Here is a 205-nt window from a genome sequence, read left to right on the forward strand (position 1 = left end):
CAAGAAAGAAAAGGAATAAAAAGACGGACACAAGAGAAAGTTTACGAGAATAAAGTAAGAAATATCCACTAATACATTCATACACACTTACCCACCTTTACTTAAAAGGAAAAAAAATGCGAGGAATTATCGTGGGAAAGTATCATTTTCCTGAACGTGTCTGTAGATTCTTGTATGTGCTTTACGAAAATGGTTGTACTTACAA

The sequence above is a fragment of the Penaeus monodon genome, chromosome 27, assembly GCF_015228065.2.
Source record: "Penaeus monodon isolate SGIC_2016 chromosome 27, NSTDA_Pmon_1, whole genome shotgun sequence".
Taxonomy (NCBI): domain Eukaryota; kingdom Metazoa; phylum Arthropoda; class Malacostraca; order Decapoda; family Penaeidae; genus Penaeus; species Penaeus monodon.